This window comes from Grampus griseus (genome assembly GCF_964374135.1).
Source record: "Grampus griseus genome assembly, chromosome: 14".
Taxonomy (NCBI): domain Eukaryota; kingdom Metazoa; phylum Chordata; class Mammalia; order Artiodactyla; family Delphinidae; genus Grampus; species Grampus griseus.
The window spans coordinates 45,706,596-45,717,171 of record NC_139008.1 but is presented as its reverse complement, the minus strand read 5'-3'; positions in this window follow the sequence as shown (position 1 = coordinate 45,717,171).

The window sequence follows — 10,576 nt, the reverse complement described above, 5'->3', positions numbered from 1 at the left end:
TTTGAGCTGCACCCAGGGACTCGTAAGAGGAAGACATAATGCTTGTTTGTGAAACTTTTATAGCTAATTGACATTTTTTCAGTGCTCCCCCGGCAGCTGTAGTTACTCCTGATTGAAAGGGCCAGGGAAAACATAAAGTTATTCACTGTCTCCAGATGGGGCCATATTTCTGATATACCACTGGAAAAAAAAAAGAGAGTAAATAAAAAGCTGTCAAAATAAACACACTCGGAAGTGATAAAGAGGAGCTGAAATGATTGGCAAAAGCAGTTCTCTTTGTTCAAAAATAATGCATATTGTATTCATTACTAATTGATGATGTTTGACTCTCCGGGACTGTCAGATTTCCTCCCTTCTTGGGAATAGTTTCCTCCCTTCTATATCTGCTCTTGGCTTTACAAACAAAGGGGAACACGGAAGTAAATTTCTCCTTTCCCAGTCTACGTGCCTCTTTCTACTTACAGGTTCCCAGACTCTGTCCTTGGTGCTAGCAGAAGAAGTCAAGCATCGAATTCTGGCTGCTCTAAGTCAAGTTCATGAGACAAAAACAATTAGACTCAAGCAGAGAAATCAAACCAGTGCTGGGAATTCCACTTTGATCTCTAGACATATTCATGTACAGATTATCCAGGAAGACTGGGAACTAGGATAGCACAAGATACACCAACAGAAGTGAGGAATCACTTGGCATAAACGCCAGTTTGGGTTCGTAGAAACTAACGAGTGTCTGCATGGGCCCATCTACCCTAGGCTTCAATCTAATTTTCTTGACTCAAAAAAGTCACTGATTCATGTAGAATGAATTCATCTGAGAACATTATTTTCAAGATAGAACAATACGCCAGATGGAGACTACCGTATAAATCCAAATTTGCTGGTTGCATGGATGACTATATCACATCTTGCTGAGATGGAGCTCTCCTAGCCCATACATTTCCTGATTGAGAACATGTATCATGACAAGTATAAAATCATAAAATGCAATTGAACAGCTATATTTAATATCCAGTGTCCATGTACCAAAAACGTATGCACTTTAGGCATAGGGGAGACTGCAAGACTGCTCAAAACCTATGTTCACTTACCTTACACACAATTCAGATGAACTCAGAGACCAGATTTCTAAATCAAAGTGGCAATTAAAGAGAAGAAGAGGGATTGCTAGAAGCAATTAAAGTTGACAGCAGAGAGAAATACCAAAGAGTAACAGCCTGGCAACAATGGGAAAGATTTTTAATTCAATGTAGAACTCAATGAGCCCTAGACACTAAGTCTACCTGACACAGAAGCAGGAGCCCGGGGTAGCCCTTTGGGCCTCAGGGTCAAACGCCTGCCTGTATGATAAGGAATGTCCCAGAGCCATTCAGGGAAAAGTCATGTTCTGGAGGCCCCGTCAAGAAGCAAGAAAGGATACATCTTAGAAAATTTCTAATTCAAAATGTTCATTAGGGTTGTTATTATTATTAATCGAGGGCAGCTAAAAGGCAAACCTCTGTATCAAGAAGGGCTCTTTTGGCCTCAAATAAGAGAAACCTATCAAACTAACTTAAACAAAGAGCGAATGCATTCACTTCCCAAGTGAAATTCATAGTTGACCTGGGTTCGGAACCAGCTGGATTCAAGTGGTCAAATGATGTCATCAAAAGTTCTCCATCTTTTCATCCCACTTTCCTCGGAAATTTTCTTCCGTCCATCAGTTAGCATTCCAGGACAAAGAGAGCTTCTTTGTCTCAATGGTTGAAGCGTGAATCCTGGGGAGGGTTCTTACTGGTCCAGCTTGAGTCCTGGCCATCCCTCAACCAATCACTGTGGCCACAGCAACACAGCGCTCTGATTGGCCAGGACTCAGTCACACACCAACACTCTGGGCTGGGGAGGCAGCACCCGCTCAGAGGAGGGCTCTCCCCACAGCCAGAGGAAATCTGGAGGTTGATCGGCAGAGAAGGAGGTAAGGATGCTGTGCTGATAAAAACAAATGATGGGGCTTCCCTGGTGGCGCAGTGGTTGAGAATCCACCTGCCAACGTGGGGCACGGGTTCGAGCCCTGGTCCGGGAAGATCCCACATGCCGCGGAGCAACTAAGCCCGTGTGCCACAACTACTGAGCCTGTGTTCTAGAGCCTGTGAGCCACAACTACTGAGCCTGTGTGCTGCAACTACTGAAGCCCACATGCCTAGGGCCCATGCTCCACAACAAGAGAAGCCACTGCAATGAGAAGCACGCGCACTGCAACGAAGAGTAGCCCCCACTCGCTGCAACTAGAGAAAGCCCGTGCACAGCAATGAAGACCCAATGCAGCCAAAAATAAATTAAATAAAAATTTTTTAAATGATGTTCATTGCACCATCAGCTATCATAAAAGCACAGTTTTCTAGAATGACTCAATGTCTGAGAGTTTTTGAGTCCTAGGTTCCCCAGGAAAGAGACTGAGATAGTGAATTAGGTGCAGGTAGATTTTTGCAGAGGGCTCTTGGGACAGCATCACAGAAGGAGTGAGGGAAGCTGGGTGGGCAGAGGGAGGCATCAGGATGTCATGAAGTTGCAACAGCAGCCTCAGCCCATCCCACAAAGAGCTCTGAGCTCAGACAGCCCTTCCAAGTTACCCTGAACCCTGAACCATGGAAGGGGCCAGTCCTCTGTATTGCTCCTCCTGCACTGACCAGTCATTGGATGGGCACTGCCCACTGGGAAGTGTCCTAGTCTCGGCGGAGGGGGTTCCCTTCAGCCAAGTGCAATTCTGGGGGTGGGACTCAGCTGAGAGTCATCACTGGGCAATGTTCCCAGCATCTAGGGAGATGCTGAAGGGGAGGTCCGGCTGGAGGGCCAGATTGAAGCTGGAACCAGTGTAGTGAAGCAGTCAGAGTAACTCTCCTGAATGTGAGGCTATGGGCTTCAGATTCTATCTCCCTGGTACAGTCACCAGCATGGCCTGAACACACCGGTCTCAGGAAAAGAGGAAGCCAGCACCTGCAGACAACTGGGGCTGAGCTGCAGTCAATCCCGGGGAAAGGAAAGACACTGCCGTTTACTGAGCACATGCTGTGTGCTGGTTCTGTGCTAGTTTCCTTCTATTGCACATGGGATTCTACTCAGATGATGAGGATCAAGAGTCTCTGAAATTAATACTCTACAGTTTGAAAAAAAGAAGGTGTGACAAACTTAAATGCTGGTTCTTGAAGCCTCATATTAAGAAAATGCTTTCCAAATGATTCCAGAAACGATACTAATAGCAAAAGAAAGAGGAACACAAGGCTTATACTAAGTCAGTTCAAGGACAAGAAAAAGAGTAGTCATTCAGAAGTAAGTCCCAGGGGTGAGCAAAGTGCGTTTCTGAAAGTGTGTCAGGGGAAATCAATTCCCAAGAAGAGATAGGAAATTTAGGGAAGTCTTAAAAAGTGTAATCACATAATTAGTCTACTTTTTGAAGCCTTCTTTTTAAAGGAGAAAAAGAAGAAAATTAGTTACAAAGAAGGGTGAGATGGTCTAAAACAAAGAACAATGAGATATATATCGTAGGAAGTGGCCAATTATGTAAATTTCTAAGAGGGAATGATGTGAGAAATAAAGTCCCCTCATTTGCCCTTTACTGTTTACCTCTTTTTTTTTTTTTACAGGAGTTAGGAACCTGGAGTTTGTAACTGAACTGAAGAATGCCCTGAAATTGAATATAAAAGTGTGTGTGTGTGTGTGTGTGTGTGTGTGTGTGTGTGTCCCCACGAGAGTACATCCTTCTGAGGAGAGGTTCCATCGATTTCAGCAGATCTTTAAAAGGAACTGTAATTCCCTATATGTTTAAGAACCCATGTCCCAGCCCAAATGGCGACTCTAGTGAGTAAATTGTTGTGACAGGAAGAGAAAAGGTTCAGGAAATAATTTCCTTCTTGAGTAGATTTCTCATTTTTGTGGTTCAAAATTAGAAGTATATAAACAGTATTCAGTGAAAAGTTTCCCCCCTTCCCCTGTCACATCCATGTAATTTTCTGCCACACAGCAAATAATGTTACCAGTTTTTGCGCAGCTTCCCAAATGATGTATTCTCTGTATATTTGTGTGCATGTGTACATGACATAACAGGACCTACAGCTGCAGACTCAGATTCATCCCATTTGTAAGCATGCGGTAGTCGTAGGCACAGCCCCTGACACGGTCAAGTGTTCCCACCCTATGGCCGCCAACGGACGGTGCCACTGTCTTGTCAGAAGATCTGCCTCTGAATGTTTAATTTTTAAATTTAAAACAGTATGTTTTACACAGATGAAGCCATTAAAGCTGTATGAAGCAAAACGAAAACAAGCCTAGGCATAGCTTGTTAGGGCAGAAGTGACATATGTGGTAATTATGTCAGGGTTTCCACAGGAGAAGGAACAAATAGAGACATGACCTTGGCTTTGCTCACTGCTCTCTGAGGCAGGTAAAGGTCAGGAACCCCTGAGCATGGATGCTGACCAGCTGGGCCTGGTGGGGAGAGGCCAGCAGAAAGTGGGAAGAGACCCGCAGACATTTCGAAACACACACTTGTGTCCAGAAGTGTGTTGGATTTCCAGCATGTGTTATCATATTTAACCACCAAAACAAACCTGGGAGGGCCTCTCCCCACTTCATAGGCAAGGAAGTAAATGTACCTGGCGTGGATGGCTCTAGAAAACATGGATGCAAAGCAGACCCACCATCCCTTCCCAAAATCCCTTCAAATTCAGAATTGGCTAAATTCAGCGTTTCAGATTTGGAAAAGGTAACATAATGCAGTGACACTAGATTATATGACACCCCATCAGTCTAAGGTCAAACTCCATCATCATCTTAACTAACAGGAATACTTCTGCAGCAAAACATAGGAATATTCTCACTAAGAGGGATCAATGAAAATTATAAATACCATAGCCTCATGTCACTTCTAGTCAAGTTTTGCTGCCTAATGAGACGCATCAATCTTGGGAGAAACAAAAACAAGAAAAAGAAACAAAGTCTTTGATTTCAGGGAGTTCTTGGGTTTGGAATCATAAATTAGAAATTATACACTTATTCATTTTCTTTCTGGTGTCATTTCCTACCTTCCTTCCTTCTTTTATTCCTCCCTCTCTCTCCTCCTTCCCTCCATCCTTGGTCCATCCAGAAGAATGTGTTCTGTAAAATAACAATAGGTCTTATTTCTATCAACAATCACCTCCCTTCCTTTCCCAAGCAAATTGCCAAATAAAAAGATTTCATGATCAAATGATTTGGGGAAAATTGGTGGTAAAAATGTTTCTTTACTGAAGCAACTAAAGGAAACCTTGAAATAAGAAAATGCCTTGTAAATTTCCAAAAAAAAGGGCCCTATGGTGTGTATCTATTCACAGACAATCACTTGTCTGGTAGGCTTTAGACAGTGCCCCTCTCTTAGATGGTCCGTGGTATGAGTCCTCTACACACTTAGACCTTCCTTATCAATTTATCTCTAGCACTTCAGGGTTATCTCATGTATTAACTTGGGGAAAATTAGCTGACTTCAAGGATCCCTGTTGTAATGCTGAAAACGAATCCTCATGCTTGTCCAGAAAGATCTCAAATTTTAGGGATATTTTAGCGCTAATATTATAAATGTCTTAATATGTAATGAAGTAGAACTACTTTATTAAGGTAAAAATGGATTCGGTCTACTTGTTTTTTACATTTTAGGCGTCACAAATGGCAATGATTTTTAAAAATGGTATGTCCCATTTCCATGAGCAACTTATCACCAGACTTAGGGGAGATGAAATATTCTAAAATGGATTCTAGTCGAAAGGACAGATCCACTCAATGCTTTATGAGCAGTGTGTTTAAATCAACAATACTGGAGCTTATTATCAGTTAGGGGGGGTCCCTTTCTTTGGAACAGCATTTTATGTGAGGAAAACACACACACACACACACACACACACACACACTCACACACACAGTCTAGGGAAACTTCATGAACATAGCCAAAATAAATTATCAAGAAGTGAAAAAACCAGAATGCATTCTTGCTTTGCTTTTTTAAATTTAGAAATGGCTATAAAAAATGAAATATATAGCTTACCATAAAAATTCTGAAAATAGAAAAAAGGGTAAGGAAGAAAATAATTCTCTGCTAATTCTACCGTTGTGTGTGTGTGTGTGTGTGTGTATATATAATATATAGTCTATTTACATATAAATGTATATACTTTTGTAACAATATAGTTTCTTGTATTGTTATTTATTAATACTAATATGATAGGATGACTATTATATAACAAACTAATGTTAATATTATACTAATAATTATATATTTTAATAATGGATTATGATCATAATATTAGTTACCGTTAATAGCTCCTACTATGAGTTAAACGTACACACACCATTCATAAGCTGTTTACTTAATTACCTTCGCTTAATTCTTATAAATCTCAGGCAGGTGCTATGATGAATCTCCATTTTCCGGATGAGAAACCTGAGAGCTCAGAAAGGTACAGTGCCTTTCCCAAGGTCACACAGCAGGTGGATGGTGAGGACTACTATTCAAACTCGGGCTGGCTCTGGAGCCTGCATGCTCCATCCATGGACTATTAACACTTTCCTGTAACCTGCTTTTTCCACTTAATGGATCACATTTATATTTCTATGTCAATAAGTATAGACTGCATTCTAATTTTTAATGGAAATGCATGACATTTTACTGTACTAGAGGCATGTTAATTTATTAAGCTGTTTATAGGCATCTTTTTAGTTTTGTCCCAGTATTTTTGTTGTTACAAGACTGCAGTAAGTGCTCTTGTACATTTTTGTGCATTTGTCTGATTATTTTTGTAGAATTCTGAACACATATGTCAGGTGTCTATCACTATCCTAAAACGTAATACCTTGTAACAGCAACGATTTACTCCGTCTCAGCATTGTGTGGGCTGGCTGGGCTCAGAGGGGCGGCTCTCCTACTTCTTGAGGTATTGGCTGGGATCATTCATACAGCTGAAGTATCTGTTCCTTCATGTTTTCAGAAACCTCTTGAAACTTTCGTCAGTCTGAAGTGTCTCATGATACTGCAGTGATGACATAATTTTAATTTTTAATTTCCAGTAAAGTTGAACATCCGTTGGTATGTTCATGGGTCACAAACTTCGTTTATTGGTTTTAAATTGTGTTAATATCCTTTGCCGTTGTAAAATCAAGGAGTTTTAAAAAGCCATTAAAAAATAGATTGTGTGCCCCTTTTATTAATTTGAAAGAGTTCTTTACTCTTATTTATATTATTAATAATATAAGCTCTTATATTATTCATTGTCACATAGGTCGCAAACTTTTTTTTCCAGTTTTTGTTCTATGGTGTTTCTGATGCAAACACCATTTGCATCCTTTCATACTAGCATCCCTGCCATGCTCAGACCCAGCTAGCCTAGATTCTCCTGGGCATCCCATCTCTTCAGGCACATCCTCGGGGCAAGTTCCTGGCTGACCATCCATCCTGTGGAGTATCTAAGATGCTAGTTTTGGAGGCCTGTTCAGAGGAATATGCCAGGTGACGGGGCACACCCTGGGCTGCGTTTCTGGAGTCAAAATTTCCCACCACTCTTGTTGGGTACTTTTATAGTTCAGACTGGATCTTGGAAAAGAAATAGCAAGCTTAGGGCGTCTCAGAAATGTTATCACAGGGCTTCCCTGGTGGCGCGGTGGTTGAGAGTCCGCCTGCCGATGCAGAGGACACGGGTTCGTGCCCCGGTCCGGGAAGATCCCACATGCCGCGGAGCGGCTGGGCCCGTGAGCCATGGCCGCTGAGCTTGCGCATCCGGAGCCTGTGCTCCGCAACGGGAGAGGCCACAACAGTGAGAGGCCCGCGTACCGCAAAAAAAAAAAAAAAAAAAAAAAATGTTATCACAGCAAACCAAGGTTTCTCGTCATCCAGTGGGGAACCAAGGTTTCTCATTATCCAGTGGAGAACCAATTTAAGCTTGTTCCTGAATCCGTGGAATGACACCACTACTGTTTCCGTCCACACTTATAAAGTTGTACCTGCAAACCAGCAGCTTCCCCGCCGCGGCATCAGAGCCCAGCCCCGGGCACCTCAGAACGTCATGCGATGGCCTGCAGAGAAGTCGGGCCTCTGAGCACGTTTCCAGGTTTAGAGCAGATGGAACTGTGGCTGGACGAGCCTGGAAGCTCTAAACTGAGAGTCAGGCCTCTTTGATGGTGTTGTGATGCTGAGGCTACAGGCCCCAATTATTCAATCAAATGCTCACCCAGGTGTTGCTCTGAAAGTATTTTGCGGATGTAATGAAAACCCCTAATCAGTTGAGTTTAAGTAAGGGAGGTTGTCTTGGATAATCTGGGTGGACCTGACTGAATCCTTTGGAAGGAAGGCCTTAGAAGTAGAGCTCAGATTTCGGAGTGAGGAAAGAGAGAGAGGAAATTCCATCTCTGGACAGCAGCTTCTGGCCATGCCTGTAGGGGTCCTCCCTTCATTAACGCTGCCCTGTGGACCTCAGACCCGCTCAGACAGCCCACGAGTGCATGAGCAACTTCTCTGTGAGATGAGCAGAGTTCACTGAAACAACCCCGACGGCCAGGAAGCCTCAGCTTGCTCCTGTAGCGGGGACTCCGTGGGTCTGGGCTGTAGATTCTGCTCCTGGATGGAGCAGTGGAGGGAAAGAGGAGAAAGGGGAGAAGAAGTGTGAGGAAGCAGGCTTCAGGGGCTGGGCCAGACCTGAGCCTGCTGAGGGCCGAAGGGAAAGAGGAGGAAGGACCCACGGACCCACGTCCTGTTTGATAGTGGGTCACACGTGCGGGATGAACTGGGGCCGTGGGAAGACTTTGCACTAAGGCCCCCAGTGCGTATCCGCCCTCACCCCACACCTGCCGCGTTCTTTGTAAAACTAGGCCAACCATGCCCGAGATCCCACGCAAACCTCTGCCTGAGACTCCCTCCCCCAGGCCTCTGCCAAACCACGCCCTCCTCTCCCTCCGAAACCTGATTTCACGCTCCAGTGTGCCACGATGGTCCCCCAGGTTGGGGCCATCTGGCTGCCGTTTGCCATCTCCAGACTTCCTGGAAACCCAACTGTCTCCCTTCTTCCGTGTCCCACAGACACACGCGGGCATCTGTCGCATCTGGGATGTCTGAGGGCCTCTGGTTATAAACCTCCCCTTTGCTCTCCACTCAGGCCTTTTACTAGAACAAAAAATAACAGCATCTCTTGGAGCCTGGAAGCAGCTCTCCACCCGTGGGGTTCGGGGTAGCACCCGCTGTCTGTTAATGCTGGAGCAAAGGCCGATCAACTGCGAACTTGGCTTTTCCTTTCCTCCCAAATACAGGAGGCCCAGGGATTTAGGCCAGAACAGTTTTAGAAGGGAGCGGTCTTTCTCACCAGCTTTATCTGGGAATCACATCTGATGCCCGCCCACCAAATCTTGTTGGTCCCCCTCTGGGGATGCCCACTCTCTCTTTCCATCCCCACAGAGGCTGCCCAGCTAAGGTTCCTGTCCCCCACCGTCCCCCTACTTTTCTCGCTTCTTCCATGTCGCACACCCCCCAGCCCCGTCCATTTCCAGAAGTAGCCTGAGGGATCTTTTTAGAAAGTTCGTCATCACTACCCCAGCCCCCAGCCCCCAAACACACACTGATTCAATTTAATCCCACTGAACACGCCAGGCACTGACCGAGGGAACCAGCAGTGAACTGAGAACGTAGTATTGTCCCCCCTGAACTCAGCACGTAGGAGGGAGTCAGAGACATGAAGCTGCCGACAGCTGTTCAGTGTCCTGTTTTCCCATGGAGTTGGGCATGAAGTCTGACCCCTCATGGGGGGCTTGTCTAACTTGGCCCCAGGACCTCAGCATTCAGCCCCTCCCCACGTAGCCACGGCAGGCAGGCCCCTGCTGGCTCCTAACACACCAGGGTCATCCTCATTGGCCACTCCTGCACCCCGTGATGCCCCTGGGGAGCCCCTCTGTCACTTTCCTGGTGAATTCCTTCTCCTGTTTCCAGGTAAACTCTGATATCGGCCTCGCGGAGTCTTCCTGAACAATTGTGAGGCTGGGAAGAAAGCCATCTGGACCCCTTTTCCTCTAAGAATCACACTGACCTCATCTCGACCGATGGTCTTTTAGCCACGAGACGGTGGAAACATTTTAGACACTCGTAGGGGCTGGGGCTGGGGAGGGAGAGGAAGGAGGGAGGTGTGGGGAAGGCAGGGCACTCTGGAGCTGGTGTGGGTGGTGAGCCAGCATCCCCATCACTGATTCCACTTCTATTGAGCACCTGCTGTATGCTGGACATGCCATGGAACGGTCCCTGCCGTCTGCATGCCAATGGGCTAGTGGGGGGAGACAGACTTACAGACAAACCACACCACATCCCCATCCCCATCAGACCCTGGCCCTGAACTCACCAACTGGACTTGGAGGTTGCAGTTGCATTTTTGTTTTTCTCCCACAGGACCTTGTTAGCTGTCTCTGATACAAAGGAAGCAGAAACAGACATGGTATGCAATAGAGCCAGCACACTTCCCGGACTGAATTACTGAATATGTATAAGGCATCACTTCTATGTGGTAAAATTCACTCTACCTTGCACAGCTTTACGAGTTTTGACAAACAC